General features: G+C 38.3%; 1 long non-coding RNA gene across 1 annotated transcript in view; it reads right to left on the minus strand.

Annotated features, from left to right (window-relative positions):
- Positions 1-22,244, minus strand: part of LOC105499206 (uncharacterized) — a 61,030-nt gene that overhangs the window by 29,100 nt on the left and 9,686 nt on the right. The window lies entirely within an intron of this gene.

The following is a 22,244-nucleotide window of genomic DNA, read 5'->3' on the forward strand; positions in this document are numbered from 1 at the left end:
GAGAATGGCGTGAACCCAGGAGGCGGAGCTTGCAGTGAGCTGAGATCCGGCCACTGCACTCCAGCCCGGGTGACAGAGCGAGACTCCGTCTCAAAAAAAAAAACCAAAAAAACAAAAAAACAAAAAACAAAACAAAACAAAAAAAACAGAATTTAAACCAACAAAGATCAAAGGAGACAAAGAAGGCCATTACATAATGGTAAAGGGATCAGTTCAACAAGAAGAGCTAACTATCCTAAATTTATATGCACTCAATACAGGAGCACCCAGATTCATAAAGCAAGTCCTTAGAGATATACAAAGAGACTTAGACTCCCACACAATAATAATGGGAGACTTTAACACCCCACTATCAATATTAAACAGATCAATGAGACAGAAAGTTAACAAGGATATCCAGGACTTGAACTCATCTCTGCACCAAGCCGACCTAATAGACATCTACAGAACTCTCCACCCCAAATCAACAGAATATACATTCTTCTCAGCACCACATCACACTTATTCTAAAATTGATCACATAATTAGAAGTTAAGCACTCCTCAGCAAATGTAATTGAACAGAAATCACAACAAACTGTCTCTCAGACCACAGTGCAATCAAATTAGAATTCAGGATTAAGAAACTCATTCAAAACCGCACATCTACATGGAAACTGAATAACCTGCTCCTGAATGACTACTGGGTAAATAACTAAATGAAGGCAGAAATAAAGATGTTCTTTGACTAAAATAATGGCAACAGCCCCAGTGCCATCATGTTTATTTTGCACTGACAATCAACAACCACATGACTGCCACCAAAAAAACTGGGAAAAAGAAGAAAGAAGGAGGGGCACCAGTTATAGAATATGTGAACCTTTTCTTTGTTTTTATCTTTATTACTTATCTGCAGTGGTAATTTAAAAGGCAGTTACTTTGAAGTTTGTGATACAAAGAGGGAAACTGATCCGGCCAAATTACATCTGTTCTCATCTGAAAAAGTAGTTCTCAAAGAAGCATTCACAATGGACCCAGAAACTGTGCATCCAAGCTGCCTCTTTCTCACAACTAATTAAAAAAAAAATCTGTGTGCCCTAGAGGGCAACCAGAATATCTCCCAGTGTTCCTTTTACTGGAACCTTGGGAGAAAGCACACACATTAAAGGAAAGGGAGTAACTGTGACAAAGAAGATGTATTTTTCCTAAATAATAAATACATCAAAGCCAGAAGTGAGTGAATGCTAGAAATTTATGACTCTTTCCTGCAGACAGGATCCTTGGGTTCCACTGGAGGTTGGCTATATCTCAGCAGGGTTAGTGTGATTGATAGATTATATGGTAGTTTTATTTTTAATTAAACACATTTTTTGAGGAACTTCTTTTCTGTTTTTCATAGTGGCTTCACAGTTTTACGTTCCTACCAACAGTGTATAAACATTTCAGTTTCTCTATATTCTTGCCAGCACTTGTTAACTTTTTTTTTTGATTCTAGCCATCCTAACAGCTGTTAGATAATGTCTCACTGTGGTTCTAATTTGCATTTTTCCAGAAGATTAGTGAGATTGAACATCTTTTCATACACTTTTGACAATTTGTATATATTTTTTGGTGAAATGCCTCAGTCCTCTGCCTGTCTTTAAACTGGGCCTTTTGCCTTTCTTTTTTTTTTTTTTTTTGCTATTGAGTTGTCATGACTCTTCATTCTTAAAAACTCACTTTGACTTTCCACTCAGAAATCATTAAGATGTCAAGACCTCTGTTTTTTCACTAAGCTCTATATGTTTAATTAATAAAAATTGAGGGGTATTTAAAATAATGTAAAATATTTAGGAAAAAATAGATGAGTGAAGAACCTGTTCTAACTAACAAATAAAGTAGGTGATATCATACTAAAAATAGTAAACTGGCAAATTTTGCAGATAGGGCTAGAAGGCTGTAGGGAATGTGAACAAAGAAATTTCTAAACATATTTCTAATGCACATGCTACATTTCTCAAATTAGGCTGTGAATTGATGAATTGATGTCTAGTTGTTTATTAGCTGTCTTTTATTTTATAGACTTATGCTTCTAATTCAATAATATAGCCTGCATATTTCAATAATGAATAAACATTATTGTTGATTTAAAGCTTCTGAAACAATCTTCTCCGTGTTCAAACTTCTCTGTCATCCATACAGCATAACAGTAATTCTCTAATGCCAGGAGTTGTCTTTCTTACCAGAATCATCTGGGGGTGTGAGTTTTAAATGGAGATTGACTAATTTATGGATTAACTGATATAATTAGAAATGTGCATTATTATTGTGACTGACCTAGTAATTGTCTATACTGATGTAGCTAAATAGGGAGAAGTTATAGACCTTGTGATTCAGACTGAAATGATAATGTAGGTAATGAAACATTTCAAGCCCACCTCAAGGTCAGAAATACCTTTCTCAAGCTTATTAGCTGTATTTAAGTTAAATAAAGATGGTCAGTTAAGGTGTGATAATGATTTAGCTCTCTTTTATTTTTCAGGCTAAAACAGGAAAACAAATTACTCAGGAGGAAACGTTTAAAATAAAATGCCCAACACCAATGATGTTTTCCTGTTTGCCTTCGAATTGTGCTATTTTGATAAATATTTTCTATGTTGGCTAAGTATTAACATTCAATTTTATTTTCTACTTACAATACCACCTACTTCCAATTAAAATAGGAGACTTAATATGTAGTTCTGATTATGTCTATACATATCACAGGTTAGAGAGAAATGCATATTTCACATATTAGTAATGTCACTGCTACTATTCATGAATTCATCCTCCTGGGCTTCCTGTATAGCCAAGAAGTAGAAATTCTCCTTTGTGTTTTGTTCTCCATCATCTACAACTTGGCTGTTTTTGGGCAATGATACTATTATCTGTGCTGTGTGGTGGGACCAGAATCTCCAGATCCCCATGTATACCTTATGAGCTAACTTCTCTTTCCTGGAGATCTGCTCCATCAATTCCAATGTGCCAAACATGTTCAATTTCCTCTGCAAGATCAAGACCATCTCCTATAAGGGTTGCATCTTACAGTTCTACATCTTCCTCTCCATTTGTGCCACAGATTTCTTTTTCCTAGTCCTCGTGGCATTTGATAGATATATTGCCATCTGTCATCCACTACACTATCCCACTATAATGACTAGGAAAGTCTGCAGAACTCTTGTGTCTGCCTGCTGGGTGGGGGGTTTCTTCTGGCTACCCTTGTCTCCCAAGTTCCATTTTGTGGTTGAAATGTCATTGATCATTACCTGTGTGAACTAGGGGCAATGCTGGCCATATCATGTGTCTGTGTCCCCAAGACAACTCTTGACTTGTAGCACTTTCAGTGCTGTGATACTCCTCATCACTTTGTTCTAAATCCTTGCATCCTACACTCTGGTTCTTCGAGCTGTGGTTCATGCTCCCAAAGGTTCAGGTAGGAAAAAAGTCTTCTCCACATTTGCCTCCTACCTGGTGGTGGTGGTGTCCCTATTCTATGGCTCAGTTATGAATGTAAGCCCAGGGGCAGCCAATCAGCCTGGGCTACAGAAATTTGTGACCATGTTCCACTCAATTGTGACACCACTTTTAAACCCTCTGATTTATAGCCTCAGAAATAAGGAGATGAAAGTTGACCTGAGGAAAGTTATGTATACAGTTTAACATTTATACATGAATGGGAGACACCTTGGTGGGATAAAATTTCTTTTAAGTCCTATTGTAAAGAATAAATAAAAAAATATGCTAAAGGAAAAGATACACCTGAAATGGGTCTCTTGCAGATAGCAGAAGGATGAGTCTTGTTTATTTATTTTTAAGTGCAAAGTAATCACAGAAAGGAGAATTTAATTTTCCCGGGAATCAGAGCAAAGTAATTGTAACTAACATTTGTACTGGGCTCTCAAATTTATGAAAACTGGTATTACACAAGGAGGAGCATATAGAACCATCCTAATGTATGATGGAGTATAGAGTGAATGTGAGAGACCTGAAAGGAGATGCAGTTAGAAATGCAGGAATTTAAATAAGCTAAATAGGATGAGCTTGACCTCATAGGTGAGAAGTAGTATTTAAAGACTGAATCCATGGAAGTGACATGATAAGATTTTCATTTTTGAAAATTTGCCATTTTTCACACGTATGTTCATCGCAGCACTCTTCATAATAGCAAAGACGTGGAATCAACCTAAATGTCCATCAGTGATAGATTGTATAAAGAAAATGTGGCACACATATACCATGGAACACTATGTAGCCATACAAAAAGAATGAGATCTTGTCCTTTGCAGGGACATGGATGAAGCTGGAGGCCCTCATCCTTAGCAAACTAACAAAGGAATAGAAACCCAAATACCGCATGTTCTCACCTATACGTGGGAGCTAAATGATGAGACATGGACACAGAGATGGGAACAACACACACTGGGGTCTTTCAGAGGGTGAAGAATGGGAGGAGGGAGAGGATCAGGAAAATTAACTAATGGGTACTAGGCTTAATACCGGGGTGATGAAATAATATGCACAACAGACCCTCATGACACAATTTTACCTATGTAACAAATCTCACTTGTACCCTTGAACTTCAAATAAAAGTTAAAAAAAAGAAAATTTGGCATTTTAAAGTTGAGATTCTGTGTTGTTTCATTGTTGATATCATAATTTAGCTCCTTCTCAACTGTGTTGTAAGCTATCCAATTAACTTTAAGGAGAAGCTGAATTCAAATTAATCCCCTTGTTGAAATCTTTTGAGAATTTCACAACTCCCCTTGAAAACATTGCCAACATCTCAAAGTATGAAAAAATCATGGTGAGAAATCTGTTTACATTAATGTGGTCAGAATTTAAATTGATTAATAGCTTGGTATTTCAGCTGGGTAGGCATTCAATTAAAATCATATCTATTTCTAATTGTGCATGCTCAAACTAACATTTTAGAACCTTAATTCACCTTAGAACCAAAGAGAAGAATAATCCCTGAGGTCTCTGTCATATATTTGGATTCTGAACATTAGGGGTACTATAGTTAACAATAATGTACTAAATATTTCAAAATAGCTAGGAGAGAGGATTTTGAATGTTCTCACAGCAAAAATTATAAATGTTTGAGGTGATGGATATGCTAATTACCCTGATTTGATCATTGCACAATGTATACATGTACTGAAGCATCACATTTTATCCCATAAATATGTATAATTAGTATGTCAATTAAAATTAAAAAGTAATAATAATAATGATCGCAATAACTATAACTCCCTTATATTACACTACTGCAAGACCTTTGTTTATAGCATATATCCTTGGGAGCCTTTTTTCTGTGTCATATAGTATGTATGATACAGTCTGTGCTAAATGTCATAGAGCTTCTACAAGCCAGATAAAACTTGAGTGTATAGTTAAGAGGTCAAAAAGCCATCTGCCACAACATAGAGCCCATCTCAAGAAATTGGGATATAAAAGTTCTGCAGCAAATGATTTGTATGAAGTCATGAGTTATATGGGGAATAACTGGTTGACCTGGTAACAGATCTAGTGAGTTCTGAAGAATCATGTATCCATCTATGCCCATATTGAAATAGTGGCAGTGCTAGGTTTGTTCTGTAATGGATTGTGGGTAGTTGGTGCAGCCTTCTCCTACTCCATATCTTTATTTCATGTGGTCATTAACCTTTTATTATTAAGTGTGTACAATATAGATTTAAAGGGTAGACAATGGGTCACCTTTGATGAAAGAGTCTTACTTCGGATATGTACCATATTATCTCAACTGACAGTAATTAATGTCACTGATATGGACAGTATTCATATCACCATAATGAAGCCATAAAACATTGTGGCTAAAATAATTTGTGAAGTTCATTTTGAAGAACTAGTGAAAAGTTAGGCCTTGTTGCCAAGAATAGAGAGAAAAGCAACAGTAATGAGGAAAGCACTGATACCTCTTTGGAGGGAAATGTGGCCATATAGACCAAAATTTAAAGTGTGCATACTTAGGCCAGGTGCGGTGGCTCATGCCTATAATCCCAGCACTTTGGGAGGCTGAGGTGGGCGGATCACTTGAGGTCAGGAGTTTGAGACCAGCCTGGCCAACATGGTGAAATCCCCTTTCTACTAAAAACACAAAAATGAGCCGGGCGTGATGGCAGGTACCTGTTGTCCCAGCTATTCAGAAGGCTGAGGCAGGAGAATCACTTGAACCTGGGAGGCAGAGGTTGCAGTGAGCCGAGATCGCACCACTATACTCCAGCCCCGGTGACAGAGCGAGACTCCGTCTCAAAAAAAAAAAAAAAAAAAAGTGCACACTTTATGACTCAGCATTTTCACTTTCCAGAATATTTCTTTCAGATATTGTATATTTTGCAAATTTCTATGTATATTAATAAGCTTTCAGCATTGTTTTTCATAGCTGAATCCTGGAAACAAATACGTGTCTATTAATAGGTGACTGAATCAATAAATCATGTTACATTCAGAGAATAAAAAACTTCACAGCCATTAAGCATTAAGATAGATGTATACATTTTGATAAGAAGCAATATGTCCAAGAAGTGGTTCTAAGTGAAATAATTAAAGTACAGAAAAGTGTGATTAGTATGCTATAATTTATTTAAAAACATGTGCTTACAAAGTAATGATAAATGTTTGAGATGAAAGATATCCCAATTACCCAGATTTGGGCATTACATACTATATACCTGTGTCAAAATAACACATGTACCTTATAAATATGTAAAACTATTATGTGTTAATGTTATGCATTATGTAAATTAAAAATTAAGTGCCAAAATCCTGTGTTTATACATATATTTTTAAATGCACTGATTATCTGTATGTGACTTAGGAACAGCAGTTTTCTTTCAGAAGAACTGAGGGTCTTGGGTGGGAGAGCTATCTTATTGTGTAAAAATACTATTCAATATTTATTTATTTATTTTTTCTATGTGGGTGGATTACTTAAGTGAAAGAAAGCTTTGGAGGCAGAACTAGTGTACTGTGTGTTTCACTTAGGACATCACTTAAGACAAACCAATAGTTTGACACAGGAAGATTGTTATTGATGATTGGGACACACTAAAGTAAAATAATCTGTCCTCGTATTCTTTTCATTTCTTCCTATAAAAATAAAAGAGATTCTTACCCTTTTGTTTAAATTTAAATCTCCCCTTCACGTTCTGTATTTCATCCTCTACAAAGTTACAGGGAGCAAGTACCTTTGCTTCCACCTTTTTCTCTTTTCCCTGCTCAACCTTACCTTACAAAAACAAAAATATAATTCTTCCTTGATCTAACATCCCCCTTCAGTTTTAACATCTCTCTCCTCTCCTTTAGCCAAGACCCATGTCTATACCGGTTCTCTCTATCTCTCAGTGTCACTTCACTCCTCAGCCTACAGCAATCTGGCTTCTTTCTCCACAACATCGCTGAAATTTTGCCAAAGTCATCAGTGATTTCTATGTACCTAAATCAAATGGTCACTTGTAAGTTTGTGAATTATTTGACTTCTTAGCAGCATTTGACTAGACGGACTACTCTCTCATAGAGAGTAGTCAATCAGACTACTCTCAAAATTGAATTGAAAAATTCAATTTTCTTTGCTTATTTTCTTCTGTTTTTTTCCCCCTCTCTACTTAATTTTCCTATTTCTATTTTGGTATTTTGCTACTCCACCTATCCACTATATATTTATTTGTGCTTATTATGGCATTACTGGTGGCTTGACATTAGACTCTCTTCTCTTTTCTCATACGTATTTCTTAGGCAGTATTACCCACTTCAGGTCCAAATGCCCTTTCTGTGCTAACAGCTTCTAATATCTAATATATCTATTACCCACTCCTGAGCTTGAGACTTTTATGTCCAATTGCTGACCGGTTGTCTTTACTTGGATATCTCAGTGACACATAGTTCACCATGTGTACAAGTGAACTCATCATGTTACCTCAAATTTTCCCTTCTGAGGTTTGCTATGTCACAAATTAATTACTTTTTGGAGGAAGATTTCCTTACTGTGATATCAAGAGTGAGTGAAAAAAGTGTCTGGTGAATAGCAGTTATTCCACAAATATTTATTGACTCAAGGATTGAATGAATTAATGATACCATCTATGATAAATATAGTCAAATGTGTAGTACAGAACATTTTGAAACATTAAGATATTGAAAGACAAGATACCAAAAGTGCAGATTATCCTAATGTGGTAAAATTATGCTACTCTCTAAGGATGAATATGTATAACAAGGAAAAAGGGTGAATCAAGCATTAATTCCCTGTTAAATTTCTTTCTGCTTAAAATATTTGGAGTTGTTTTTCTATCCTGTACTGAACTCTGATATGTATAGCAATGTGTATGTGAAATGCTGTGATTCAAGGGTAGAAACTAAATAGAAAAAGAGAAGAACCAAAGTTTAACAAAGTAGCTAATAAATCTTTCTGAGAGTAAGTTGTCAACATTTTGGCAATGGTGTTGAGTATATGCATGACCAACATCCATAAAGGAGTATCCTGGAAGAGGTTGTACATAGTACACATCTTCACTCAGTGAATTTTTGACTAAAGGAAATTTAAAAAAAAATTTATTAGATACAAAGTAAGAACCCATGGTCCTGAGGGCTTTCTAAGGTAAAAAGACAACAGGCAAGAAAGGACCTTTGCATCAAAGAGCTTAAAGTATTACAGTCAATTTAAACATGTAATTGTTTTACATTCTTTTAATGAATATTTAATTATGTGCTTACATGAAGAACAAAGGAAGCTTAAAGGTTGTGGTAGTTGTTACTCTGTTCACCAATATTTTGTTTTATTCTCCTGAGTGCATGATAGAATTGTACCTCCCTGACACTTGGAAATTAGGTGTGACCAAAAGACTACACTGAATTGCCTATCGATTTCTGAATAGATGTAATGGCATGTAATTTTCAGATGGAAGTTTTAAGAGCTAGTGTGTGGTTTGCCTAAGAAGGATGGTGACATTTTATTGCAGAGATAGAAAGTGAGGGCATTATGGGCACAAAGACCAGCATTAGCAAACCCATGGGAGACAGGAATTGAATTGATAGACGTAGAGATACCTGAAACAGGCAGTAAAATAATATTTTCAAGAACGTGTTTTCCATCAATATTTCTAATTTAATTTTATAGCATCTAAGAAAGTGATATATACCACTCACAAAAAGTCTTAAACACTCTACATTTTAATTAAACTTTAATTATAACTTTTAATTTTCATGGCCGGCTTTAAAAAAATTTAATTCTACTTACCAGGATTTTAAGAGCTTCTGAATTTGTCCTATCCTCAACGTTCTGCAGCTGGGTTTACAACTGTATTTTCTCACTACTCTTAATTGAATGCTGATGGTATGGCTAGTTCTTACTCTTTTTTCCCCCTGTAACTATGTTCACTTAATTCAAGGTCCTCAGGTCTCTGTAAACCTTTGCATTCAAAAAACTAAAAAACTCCACACTGCTTCCTACTGCTTAAGGTGTTTCTTATTTCTGCAACACAGGTTTTGGCTCAAGCTAAAAGAAGGATTATGCTTGCTGTGAATGTAGATAGGCACAAGATCATGTATTTCAAAGGAAATCATATTCAAATTCAAATACAACATAATGGTGATCTTGTGGTAAATGTATTCACTAACATTCACTTTCTATTCCTTCCTAGTAACTGTTCAGTCTCCAAAAATTATTTCCTTAATTTATTCCAGTTATTTTAGAATTGAATCTTTGAAGGGAATAAGCCACTGAATTATATGTTGATACAGCCATTCACAAATTGTTTTTTTAATACGGTCTTCAAAATGTAAAACTATTGAGTTCAATTGGTCACGTTCTTCTCCAAACAATTTTTTTTTTAAGTGGATCAAACATGAAATAAGTTTCTTTCTTTATTTTTTTGAGACGGAGTCTCGCTCTGTCACCCAGGCTGGACTGCAGTGGCGTGATCTTGGCTCACTGCAACCTCTGCCTCCCGGGTTCAAGTGATTCTCCTGCCTCCTGAGTAGCTGGGATTACAGGCACGTGCCACCACACCCAGCTAATTTTTGTATTTTTTAGTAGAGACGGGGTTTTGCCATGTTGGCCAGGCTGGTCTCGACCTCATGACCTTGGGTGATCCACCCACCTCTGTCTCCCAGAGTGCTGGGATTACAGGCGTGAACCACCATGCTGGGCTGAAAGAAGTTTACTGCTCACTTAAAATCCAAATGGGTGCTTCTGATTGGCAGGTTCTTCAAGTGCTGATTCTGGAATTCAGGACTTCTCTTTGACTTCACCATCTTCAAAAGTGTCTTTCAATGTCATTGTGCTCAACAGTATCAAAAATCATCAAGGCCCTTGTCTGGGTAGGGCCTGAAGTGTTGCACTGAAGTTTTAATTGTTTTCTATGAACTAGAACTCAGTCACATGACCACACCTAACTCCAAAGGGGACTTAGAAATGTGATCTACACTTGAATACGAGGAAATGGATTTGTGTGTCTCACACAATTGATGTCTAACTTCCGGGTTGACTAACATCCATCTTGTTTGATCTATATGTGGAGAAAAAGAGTTTATAAGAAATAAAGATGGGTAGCTCTGTGGATTTCTAGGAATAGGATCCTTCTGGATTTAGTGGGCAAGATCTTCAAACTGCCAATCGGGCAACATGGATGAAAAATTCTGGGTTTAGGTTTCAGAGATTAACAAAGTTGGAAGGTAATTGTGCCTCTCATGGGAGAAAAAGTTTGTTAGCACAAAGATAATTTATTAAGATTAGGAGAGGAAACTCTGGAAGGAATACTACTATGTTAACAGCCTGATCTGTGTGTATGTGTGTGAGTGCACATGAGTGTGTATGCATTTTCATGTAGTTTTTGTCTCCAATATTATTATCTCTGAAGATGAAACATACTCAAGGCTGTATAATGCACGTTAATTGCCCCCACTAGTCCCAGAATTGAGATCTCCAGAGACAGAGCCTCAGAGTCTGGAAGGGATAAGTAATGAGGAATGGGGAGATCTGTGGCATGTCCTATATCTGAGTAAAACCTGAAAGGGGCCTTTGTGGCGAAAAGAACAAAAAGGTGCTTTACTTAGAGGCTGATGATTTTACTCCTGGGCCACACTTAGGATATGGAATTATGGGCAGGTGGAGCAGTAACTTTTCTGTATCTTGAAGTCCACTTTGTTTTAGATGTTGGTATAAAAAGGAGCATAAATTTTCATGACTATTTTCTTTTACAAACAGCTTTCTTATTATTAGGCTTATTAGACGTGGAATTAAGAATTTTTTGTCAAATTGTAATTTTGTCTTTGCAGATTATCTTCAAAAGGATTATATTCTTAGAAGACAAGAAAATGGGAGTCATTGCCACCCGTCTAACTAGTTCAGGCTTAATTTGCTAGTCAATGAAAAACAAGATGTACTAGAAGAATGAAATGATCAAAGCTTTATGGAAACAGCATTTTGCAAGACCATTTGGTGCAGGTTTGGGCAATAATTTGGACTAACTCTCTTGTTTATTGTTCTCTTTCACACAGGTGCAGCATAGCGCATCTTCACTCATTGTGTGTGACTTGGAGAGAAAACTTTGTAAGTAGTAGCTAATTTATTTCGTGAAATAAAACACCCTGATTCAAAAGAGTCAAAAGAAAAAAGGACTGGAGGATCTAAGAGATATCCAACATGACCCTTCAGTAGGTTAATCTTTTTTTTTTTTTTTTCAGTAGGCTAATCTTTAGGAAGAGAAAGGTCCTCAGTGCCTCAGTGCACAACTACTGTGCTGGGAGTGGCTCTTGCCTGTGAGATACCCCATGCAGAGGACTATCTGTGGCAAATGGAAAGTGAAACCTTGCTTTTTTTTTCTTTTTTTTTCTTGTTCTCATCCTCTACCTCTTGGGCAGAATGTAATTACCACTGTCCCTTCCCTGGTATTTGTTTGTATATACATTGCCCCAGGTCAAGTTTTTTATACTTTTTCCTTGGGCTATTGAAATAATTTCCAAAATTTTTTGCTAATTTTATTAACCTGCACCAAATGGTCTTGCAAAATGCTGTTTTCATAAAGCTTCAATTATTTCATTCTTCTGCTAGTACGTCTTGTTTACCTTTGACTAGCAAATTAAACTTGAACTAGTTAGACTGGCAGCAAGTCCTCTGCCATGTGATTACTGTATATTTACACCTTATATCTCACAACTTTTTTGAAAGTACACTTGTACTATTTTAGACTCTTCTCTGGGTATAAATTTTTGTATCCAAATCTTTCTACATTATTTTTATATGCAAATAATATTCTCCCTCCATCACTATGGAAAATTCTATATTTTGTCAAGGTTCATTTTCTTCTCAAAAGCCTTTTGTTATTATTTCCAAATGAATAATTTCTGTGTGTCTCAGACAACCACAAAAAGTTTTGTTTTTGTCACATTCTATTGCTACTGTGTCAATGGCAGCATTATGATATAGGTGGAGGGATGCTTACATGAACCCCATAATCTGTATCAGCTTCTCGTGAAGTTATCACAAGCATACAATTTAAGTAAAAACAGTATCTTTGCTATGCAAATGATGTTTCAAGGTAAATCTCCTCAGATCTCTTCCAGTAAATGTATGCTCCAAGGCCTCCTCTATATAAAACTTTTGGAGCAGTCAACGTACTGCTTGAAGTTGCTTTGAACAAAAGGCATTTGACATAAGCTCTATAAGATCAGGGACTCTTTTTATTTTACTCATTGTTCTTTATCTTCTAGAACAATAATTTGCAAAATGACTATTTATTGAATAAACTAGGAAGGGAGATGAAAAGGAAAGAACAGCTCATCCTTCCAAGGGGAAGATAGCAGTATCACAAACCCAAATTGAAGGAAATCAACATGTATCTATTCACCAGAAGAAGAGATAGAAGAGAGACAGTGCAGAATTTCTGTGGTTCTTACTATCTCGGTCACCTCTACAGGCCAGACCAATGAGGACCTTGGAGACTACTAATATCTCTGGATTTGTGAATGAGTTTATCCTCTTGGGCTTCCCCTGCCGCAGGGAGATTCAGATCCTCCTTTTTGTGGTCTTCTCCTTCATCTACCTCCTGACCCTCATGGATAACACATCCATCATCTGTGCTGTGTGGTCAAGCCAGAAACTCCACACACCTAGGTACATCCTCTGGCCAATTTCTCCGTCCTGGAGATCTGTTACGTCAGTTCTGATGTGCCCATAATGTTGGCCAATCTCATCTCCCAGACAAAGAGCATCTCCTATGCCGGCTGCCTGCTCCAGTTCTACTTCTTTTCCTCCATGTGTGCTGCAGAGTGCTTATTTCTGTCAGTGATGTCTTTTGATAGGTTTATTGCCATTTGTAGACCTTTGCACTATCCCACCCTGATGACCCATCATGTTTGTGCTCAATTTGTGATCTTCTGCTGGGTGGGTGGCTGTCTCTGGTTACTGACCCCTTTGACACTCATATCTCAGGTGCCCTTCTGTGGTCCAAACACTATTGACCACTTTTTTTCTGTGATCTGGCACCTTTGCTGGCACTGTCTTGTGCTCCAATACCTGGAATTACTCTGACTTGTGGTATCATTAGCTCTCTAATCATCTTTCTTACCTTCTTGTATATCCTTGGGACTTATTTCTGTGTCCTAAGCACAGTGCTACAGGTGCCCTCAAGCTTAGGAAGGCATAAGGCTTTCTCAACTTGTGGCTCTCACCTTGCTGTAGTGTCTGTCTTCTATGGTTCCCTTATGGTGATGTATGTTAGCCCAGGTTCTGGGGACTATCGTGGGATACAGAAATTTGTGACCTTGTTCTATGCTTTGGCAACTCCATTCTTTAATCCCCGATCTACAGTTTCCAGAACAAGGATATGAAAGAGGCACTAAAGAAATTTCTGTATGTGTTACAGTAGGAAATTTCTAAAGGATCCAAGAGTCAAATTTAATATAATGCATCATTAATGTTTAGGAGGATGAAAGCTCATGAGACCAATGAAATCATGCTTTTTTTCATTTTATTCTACTTTTATATATTGGGAAGATAATTTGAAAGAATTAATTGGACCCATGGTTTCAGTCTTAGGAAGTTATTACTATTATGTTCCAGATATGTTTGTACCTTAAATAGATTTTTAAAATTTTGCAATTCTACTTAATATTTTCATCTGTTTCTCTAAAACTGAGCTTCTGCTTACTCTTTTGGTTTTCAATACATGCTGCTTGGTATGTTTCAACATCCTCAGATTCTGCCTTCATTGAAGCAAGTTTTTTTTTTTTTTTTTGAGAGCATAGCAATTGTTGAATGTATTGGAACTGTACAAATAGTTTTCCACCGATCCTTCAAATTACCAGATTAACACACACACACACACACACACACACACACACACACACACACACCCACAAAAACCCTCAACAATTCAGGGACAATTTTAAGGCTCTACCTTTGTATTGTTTATAATTTGAAGTATAACTTCCGGGACTAACAAGGGACTTCAATAATATTATGTTGACTTCATTGACACCTCACATTTTGCCAATGCTAACACTTTAGCATAAGTGGACACAAGAAGGTCAGTTGATGCCCACAGCAAACTAAAGAGCTACAGAATCTGTGAGATCACTGACAATCTAGGCCTATTGTGCACTTATTTTTTTCTGTGTAGTTCTTAGTAAAACTCTGGAAAAGTGTTCCTTAGGGGTAATTTCTACCCTTTAATTTCTTGTGTGTGTGTGTTTTTTTTTCCTGAATAGCAATTTATTATTAATAATAATAATTATTATTACTGCACTCCATGAGGAAATCTTGGCTAAATCTTGATTCTAGGGTAACTCCAGCACTGACTTTACTACCAAAGTGTAGTTAAATATCTGCAGCATCCTGCTGGATATTTTTACATGAAGATGTATTTCAAATTCAAACGTTTAATCCTAAATTTGTTAATCTCCTTTTAAATTAGCTCTAGCCACCCTTATTCTCTAATGGATCTATTGATTTATAGCATGAACTTGAAATCTTGACAATAGAATTCCTTACCATCTCATTCCCACTCCTAATCTGTCATTAAACAGATTAAGCATCTTCCCTGAGATCATTTGTCATCTTTACGCCCATCTTTTTTTGTGCAGGTTTCTAGCATGCCGTATCTGTGATGGCATAATCACTTCATAAATGGTCTGTTTCTGTCATCTCCCATGTCAAATTCCAGAATTCTATTCTTAAACCTCCTTTCCGTCAGTCACTTATTTTCTCTCTACTTAAACACAGGAAAAATCCCAAATTCCTTAGCTTGTATATGATTTAAGGTTCTTCCCAATTTCTTCTTAAACTTTATTTTTACTTTAATGCATGTCTCATCACTCCCATTTGACTCACTCTCTCTAATTCACAGAGTATAATCTTAGTTTTGCAACCTGAGCTCAAAATTGTTCTATTCATACCTTGTCCATTTTTATATACCACTTATAAAACTTTTCTTGCCCACTACAGTATATCATAATGTTATTTTCTAAATTCATTGCCTTTTGATTTTTGCCAAATATTTACTCAAAATTGGTCTGCCTTTTGGGTATCTATTGCAGCCTTGTTTGTGCTATTTTTGACTTTCCTACCAGTTAGAAAATAAGTTTCTTTAGGGCAGGAAGTATGAGCTATACTATCTTTTTACTGCTCCTGAATGGCTTCTGCAATAGTAATAACTCAATTATTGAGTTAACAAGGTCATTCAACAAACATTTATTGAGCTCCTATTACGTATTAGGCATTATCTGGACACTGAAGCTATAGCAGTGATATCTATTCTCATGCAGTTTATATTACAGTATGGGAAAGCAGGGTTCAAGAAATAGAGAAATAGGCCGGGCGCGGTGGCTCAAGCCTGTAATCCCAGCACTTTGGGAGGCCGAGACGGGTGGATCACGAGGTCAGGAGATCGAGACCATCCTGGCTAACACCGTGAAACCCCGTCTCTACTAAAAATACAAAAAAAACTAGCCGGGCGAGGTGGCGGGCGCCTGTAGTCCCAGCTACTCCGGAGGCTGAGGCAGGAGAATGGCATAAACCCGGGAGGCGGAGCTTGCAGTGAGCTGAGATCCGGCCACTGTACTCCAGCCCGGGCTACAGAGCAAGACTCCGTCTCAAAAAAAAAAAAAAAAAAAAAAAAAAAAAAAAAAAAAAAAAGAGAAATAAATTTATAGCATACAATATTTCCTGTGGTGATACATTCCTTGAAGAAGGGCAAAGCAGGTGATGGGAATAGATGCTAGTGAGAGTGGGGATGCTCTTTTAAATAGGATAGTCTGGGAAGGCTTCATTTAAGCTAAATTTTAAGGAGACCTACAGGAAGTGAGGGAGTTCTGTCCTGCCTATTTCAAGTTTAAGGTGAGCAAGAAAGCAAGGCAGTCATCAAAATGAGTGTGGAAATGCTCTAACAAGTACACTTAGAGATCCAAATCCAAATAGTGGCTATTAAGGCAAGAAGTTTGGTTTAAAAATGTGCCTGAAGATGCACCACTGAAAAATGCGGCAGATTCAAGACTGGTTTGAATCTCTGTGGGCTGTTTGGGTTGAAGATGTCTGAGATCCCAGAATTCTTTTTTTTTTTTTTTTTTTTTTTGAGACAGAGTCTCGCTCTGTCGCCCAGGCTGGAGTGCAGTGGCCGGATCTCAGCTCACTGCACGCTCCGCCTCCCGGGTTTACGCCATTCTCCTGCCTCAGCCTCCCAAGTGGCTGGGACTACAGGCGCCCGCCACCTCGCCCGGCTAATTTTGTGTATTTTTTTAGTAGAGACGGGGTTTCACCGTGTTAGCCAAGATGGTCTCGATCTCCTGGCCTCGCGATCCGCCCGTCTCGGCCTCGCAAAGTGCTGGTATTACAGGCTTGAGCCACTGCGCCCGGCCGATCCCAGAATTCTTATACATGAATGTTGACAGGAATAAAGACATAACCTGGGGAAGGACAACCCCGGGGAGCACTTTGGTAATCTCAGGAAGTGTATCCTTGGAACAAAAATTATCTTTCTTGGCATTAAGAAGAAGGTAAAAAGGATAAATTTAATATCTCAAAAAATAACTAACCTTAAGTAATCATTGCCTACTGACTTTTTGTTAAAATATGGAAATGTTTATTTTAATTTTAAAATTATATGTACTATATTTAAATTTATCTTATACACAAAGTTAGATTTGGTTAGCAGTATCCAGGTTTTCAATTAAGGTGGTTATTTCCACTTGGAAAAGGGAAAGGAATGACAATGTAAGTACTTATATATGTAGTTATATAAATATTACCAGGTTACATAAATATACTAGGGAAATCTACTTTGTCTCATGACAGAACAAGACTAACCCACACTTCAAGTATGTACATTAGCCAGAGTTTCTCATCCTATGTCAAGATCATGGCTGAAGCAGGTACACTGAAATAAAGGATAGGAAGTACATTTAGAAACTAATAAACATCAAAGTGGAAATTTAAGTAGGCAATTGGATATGCAACTTTTGAGGTATGAGACAAGATTGGGAGTGGAGATAAAAACTTGAGACTTGTCAACGTAGTAATGGTATTTAGAGCTATTGAAATCTTTGACATCAGTCTAAATCAGCGCTGTTCAATAAAAATATAATGTGACCCACATAAATCATTTTAAATATTCTAAAAGCCACATTAATAAAGGTAAAGAAAACCTGGTTAAAATTATTTTATTATTAATTAATTAATTAATTTGAGATGGAGTCTCACTCTGTCACCCAGTGGCGCGATCTCGGCTCACTGCAACCTCCGCCTCCCGCGTTCAAGTGATGCCTCATCCTCCTGAGTAGCTGGGACTTCAGGTGCCCACCACAATGCCCAGCTAATTTTTGTACTTTTAGTAGAGACAGGGTTTCACCACATTGGCCAGCTGATCTCGAACTCCTGACGTTGTGATCCTCCCGCCTTGGCCTCCCAAAGTGCTGGGATTACAGGCGTGAGCCACCGTGCCCGGTCGTAATTTATTTTTTATTTTTTAGCAGGAAATGTCTTTATTATCGGCCTTGATTGAGTCATCACGTATTGTCTGAGGTAGATTACGTGTCCAGAGGATCTGCCTGGCATATGTTAGCTACTCCTGCTCGCTGCAGCGGCCCTCCGGTCCAGACACCAGGCCTTTGTCCATCATGCCAGGGAAGCCAACCCCACCGTCCCAGAAGTTCATGCCTGAGGTGCTGAGGGACAAGACTGTCCCAGGATTGGACCCTCCACCCCTTACCTCCATCCTGGCCAGGAGTCCTGGGGAGGAGGAGGCTGAGGTCTGGATGATCAGTCTTTTTTTGGTTTCATGATCATTTAAAAAACTGAAAAGACAAACATTTCACAGTCATTAAAAAATGTAAGTCTGAGGAGAGAAGCCAGGGTCCTGAGTCCCGGGAGGCCCCTGGAGGTCTCAGCATTCCCTGTCCCTTGAGGTCCGTCTGCAGGCTTGGCCACAGCGCACGCGGCCCCGTCGTGGTCACTGGCCAGAGCTGTGGGCCAGTTGAAGGTACTCCCTGACAGCAGCGTGTCTAGCATCTGGATGGGCGTCTTCCCCACCAGGCCTATGAAAAACAGCTGGGAGACGAGGGAGGCAGGGACCGCGCGTAGGGCGGGGAGCCGCAGCAGCTGGCGCCCGAAGCGCTGGAGCTGGGACAGGTACTGCGCCCGCACGTACTCGGTGAGAGCCACCTGCGCCTTCTCCTGCAGGCTCTCCACGTGGGCCACAGGCGTCGCGTGTGAAGAGCGCGATGGCCTTGAGGCAGCCGCACTAGGCGGAGTCGACCTGCAGAGGCCCAGCTTGTCCACCTGCTCCTGGAAGGCGCACACCTGGTCCATGAAGGCCACGGCGCACTCGGGAGCAGTGGGCTCTGCTTGGAGGCTGTGGCAGCCAGCAGCGGCTCCGTGTGCAGGGGCAGCGCCACCTGAGCCGCGTTCAGCGCGAAGAGCTCGTTCCAGTTCAGGCGCAGCAGCGCCACCTGCTCGGCCACTGGCAGCTCGGGGAAGAAGGGCGCGTGGCGCGCCCACTCCACCTTGCTAAAGGGCAGCCGTGAAATTTTTAATAGTATTTTTATTTAACCCAATTCACCCAAAATAGTATATCAACATGTAATTAGTATAAACACTATTAATGAGATGTTTACATTCTTTCATCCCACCAAGTGTTCAAAGCTGGTATTTGATTTTAAACTTGGAGCACATCTTAATTAGGGCTAGTCACATTACACGTGCTCAGTAACCGCATGTGAGTCGTGGCTATTGTATTGGACAGTACAGGTTAAAAAGAGGTCTAAGGACTAAATATAGACCTCAGATAATATTGAGGTTAAACAAATAGTGAATCGACTTTATTTTTCAGAATAAAGTTTCTTTGCCTGGAGAGAACAAGCATGCTCTTATTTCACAGATTTTCCTAATTCAAATCCTGATTTTGGTAGGAGAAAGAACCCACTGAGTGTGCTACGTGGTGGAAGTAGTGACCTTACACATCCATGCTTCTGGGAAAGTCTTTCCCGAAGAATTGTATCTTCAGCTTCTTTGTTCTGATTTGTCCCAGACTGACAGAAGTACCTGCAGAGCTGGATGAAATTTCCCTTTCAGACATTGCTGTTTAGGTGAGAGTACAGAGTGGGTGGGAGGGTCAATCCGTTGTAGAACGATACTTAGGTATAATCCAATTTATATACCCACTGAGGTATATAAAACCCTGAGATTTTGCTTTTATATGTAAGTGTACAGAAATAGGACTTAGAAATACATCCACCAAACTAAACACATTGCTGAGGAGGCAAGTGTGTGTGTAGAGGTGTGGAGATATGATAATTTTCATTATTTTGTGGTTTTTTTCTTTACAATGACTACTGTAAAATATATAATTTGTATAATTAAAAAATGACAAAGTAGAATATAATTCATTTCAGTGTAGCTAAGCAAGCCCCGGTTATTAAAACTTTTATGCTTTTATGTACACAACATTTAGACTAAAACAAAACATACTTTAAAATATTTCAGTTTTATATATGAACATCTTTTTCAAGCACAATGAAAGCTTAGATACGAGTGAGGGTTTCAGTTATTCAGTTAATTATGGTTCATTGGCCCCCCTCCCCCCAGTCTAAGAATTTTTGGCTTAAAGTGAAGGAGTAAGTGAAGAATCCTCTCTATCTTCTTCACTAGTTCTAAGAAGGATGAAAGGCAAGTGCACAACATTCAATTTTTTACTGCAGCTTACAGAGATTTTCCAGATGATAATTCATTACCTTTAGTTTAACTTTTTCTCTCGGAACTCCAGGTAATGCAGTAGTAACTTACAATCAGCACAGTATCTTCTAACAGCATTCATCATGAGATAGACAAGTCCTCAACTACCCAAGAGGCAGTGTTTTACCCCTTACTCATTCTGCTCCCCTTTCACTGCTGTTGCATAGGTGGATAATTTAATTTCCACCCTGTGTGATCTCTAGAGGGAACATAGCTCAGAGATATAGGATATTCAAAATAAATGGCTTGAGTTGATATTTTCTCTCTGTCTCTCTTTCTCTCTCTCTGTGTGTGTATGTGTGTGTGTGTTTGCTGCCCAGTATCTCCATCCCTTTTTATGTTTGAGGTAATCCCAATATTATCAGGCTTGGAGCTTCTATTTATGTAATTGTTATTTATATTGCCAGATATTAGCTCTCCCAGCTTCCCTTGCACATAAAGGTGTAGAAATGTACTCTTGGCTCCACCAGATACAGCTATACCAGGCTTTGAATCAAGAAGCAGAAGTAGGAAGAGGAACAATGTTGAAATATTGGCATAAAAAATGACAATAAAGAGACCAGGTGCAGTGGCTCCTGCCTGAAATCCCAGCACTTTGGGAGGCCGAGGCGGGCGGATCACGAAGTCAGGAGATCAAGATCATCCTGGCTAACATGGTGAAACCCCGTCTCTACTAAAAATACAAAAAAATTAGCCGGGCATGGTGGCGGGTGCCTGTAGTCCCCGCTACTCAGGAGGCTGAGGCAGGAGAATGGCGTGAACTGGGAGGCGGAGCTTGCAGTGAGCCGAGATGGTGCTACTGTACTCCAGCCTGGGTGACAGAGCAAGACTCAGTCTCAAAAAAACAAAACAAAACAAAACAAAACAAAACAAAACAAAAAAAGACAATGAAGAAGGTAAGCACACTTATTGCAGAAAAGACAAGTTCCTAGAACAGAATGACAGTGGTGCTCATGTAGCAGCTTAGTGGCCCATAGCACAGTCATGGCTGCAGTCATGTCGATTTTTCATCACCAGTTCTGCATGGTGGTTTGCATATGTATCTTTGAATTTAAGCCTCAATTATGGTTCTTCAGCTTTCATTGGTTCTGTGAGATTCCTGCTACTCCATCAACAAATCCTTTTCATTGACATAATCAGCTAGAGTCAGCTTTTATTGGATATAAGTAAGAACACTGGCAGAATTATACTCTGATAGAGTTATCTCAGGTGGGTATAGTCTCTACACTCCGCAGAGGACAAGAAGAACTAGTGCTTTGGGATTGCAGGTTGCTCTGAATTCTCCCTTAGCTCCACAGTGGTCTATGAAGCTTTATCCCTTAACATATTTTATTATAGAAAATATTCCAAAAGTCAAAATAACTTGGAAGAGGATTTTGAGATGTCTGTGTGTGTCTGGCTTTTTTTTCACTTAGCATAATGTTCTACAGATTCATCCACATTGTCACTAATGGCAGAATTTCTCTATTTTTAAGGGCCAAATAGTATTCCACTGTGTGTATGTATCACATTTTGTGTATCTACTCATCTGATGACAAATACCTAGGTTGCTTCCATGTCTTGGTTACTGTGAATAATGCTGCAATGAATTTGGGAGTGCAGATATCTCTTTGACATACTGATTTCAGTTTCTTTGGATATATGCCCAGAAGTGAAATTGCTTAATCATATGGTAATTCTATTTTTAGTGTTTTGTGGAACTTCTATATTGTTTTCCATGGTTATATTAATTTACATTTCCGCCAACAGTGCACGAATGTTTACTTTTCTCTGCACCTTCAGCAATACTTATCTTTCATCTTTTTGATGATAGCCATTCTAACAGATATGAGGTGATAGCTCATTCAGTTGAACTCTTAAAAAAAAAAAGAGAGTAGAATGGTGGTTAACTAAGGCTGGAGGGGAGAGGCGGCTGAGGGGAGGAGAGATGTTGATCAAAGGATACAACAATTCAGTTAGATGGAAAGAATAAGATTTAGCAATCTCTTTCATAGAATGGTGACTAT

This window comes from Macaca nemestrina, chromosome 7 (assembly GCF_043159975.1).
Source record: "Macaca nemestrina isolate mMacNem1 chromosome 7, mMacNem.hap1, whole genome shotgun sequence".
NCBI classification, from domain to species: Eukaryota; Metazoa; Chordata; class Mammalia; order Primates; family Cercopithecidae; genus Macaca; species Macaca nemestrina.